At 39.5% G+C, this 1,612-nt stretch overlaps 1 pseudogene; it reads left to right on the forward strand.

Moving 5' to 3' along the window:
* The first annotated feature begins 769 nt into the window (after positions 1-769).
* On the forward strand, positions 770-1,256 carry LOC125350243 (annotated as a pseudogene).
* The last annotated feature ends 356 nt before the right edge of the window (positions 1,257-1,612 follow it).

The raw sequence follows: 1,612 nt of genomic DNA on the forward strand, positions 1-1,612 counted from the left end.
TATTTAAGTTGAAAAACATTATTGGAAGCATAACTTCATATCTTAAATATAGGCCAATCAGTAGAATCAGTTCACTGAAGGCTTAAGAAAACTAGAATAATGCTTGAAGACATATAACCTGAAAGGTATGCAGTTGCTATAATATCTAGCAAAATAAACATTGCTAAATGCTTAAAATATTTTGGTGGAACTGGATATGTGGCTCAAGTGATGGAATGCCAGCTATGAGTAAGAAAGCCAAGCAAGAGGGAGAAGCCCATGTTTGAACCCTGATCTCATACCCAAAATGGTATTTTTATAATGAGAAAATAGCATTATGCACATTGTACATAATGATGTGATACATATTTAATAGTCTGAAATAATTATTTAAACTTTAAGACAAAGGAGAAGCAAAATTCCCAAGAATTAAAACATCTTGGTTAAACTATTGTTTCTGAGTTGTTGTGTTTGCATTGAAATAGAGGAGTTAGGTTAATAACCTTTGCACTCTTCACAAATCCTGAATGAGAATGGATAGGAAGGTAGGTAAGTATTATTAGTTTTTGAACAACAGCTTGAAGTGTGAAAAGACAGTAAGCAACAGATACTATGCAGAAAAAAATACAACTGCATTATCTCTTAAAGGGAAGAGATTGTTTTGATCACTGATTGCTTTTAAAAAATAAAATGTTTATTATTACACCCTAAGCTGTGCCAAAAGATGGGCAGCAAAATTTACAGCTTCCCTCTATTCTTCAGGGGCTCTGCTGGAGATTCTGGTGTTTCCATGGGTAGCTGCCCCACTTGGTGTTACAGGTATTGTAAGGACAAGCCATACCCAAAGTCTCACTTTTGTCCCTGATGCCAAAGTCTGCATCTTTGACAGAGAAGAAGGCAAAAGTGGATACGTTCCCACTGTGTGGACACATCGTGTCAGATGAGTACGAGCAGCTCTTCTGAAGCCCAGGAGGCTGCCCTTATTTCTACCAATGAGTGCATAGTAAAAGGGCTATCACCCTCTTCCCATCCCCAACAACAAGATGGAGCTGACAGGTTCCAGGCAGGTATTTGAGGTGCCTTTGGGAAGTCCCTGGGCACTGTGGCCAGAGTTTGTGTCCATCCACATCAAGTTTAATGCAGGTGAGTTCATAGACATGGTAGCTGAGAAGCGCCTCATCCCTGATGGCTGTGGAGTCAAATACATCCCAAATCGTGGTTCTCTGGATATGTGGCGAGCTCTGCACTCATGACGGCCTCTGCCAACTGTGCTAGATCACACCTTCCCCACTTCTTTAATCATGCTCACCAATAAAACTTGAATTGTATCTTTTTTTTAGTGTTCTTTTTAAAAATAATAATTATTTATTGTCAAAGTGATGTACAGAGGGGTTACAGTTTCATACGTTAGGCCATGGGTACATTTCTTGTACTATTTGTTACCTCCTCCCTCATTCCCCCCTTCCCCCTCCCCCTTCCCTCTTCCCCCATGAGTTGTTCAGTTGGTTTACACCAAATGGTTTTACAAGGATTGCTTTTGCAGTTGTTTGTCTTTTTATCCTTTGTCTCTCAATTTTGATATTCCCTTTCACTTCCCTAGTTCTAATACCCGTATATACAGTATCCAGGGTAC

The sequence above is a fragment of the Perognathus longimembris genome, chromosome 4, assembly GCF_023159225.1.
Source record: "Perognathus longimembris pacificus isolate PPM17 chromosome 4, ASM2315922v1, whole genome shotgun sequence".
Lineage (NCBI taxonomy): Eukaryota > Metazoa > Chordata > Mammalia > Rodentia > Heteromyidae > Perognathus > Perognathus longimembris.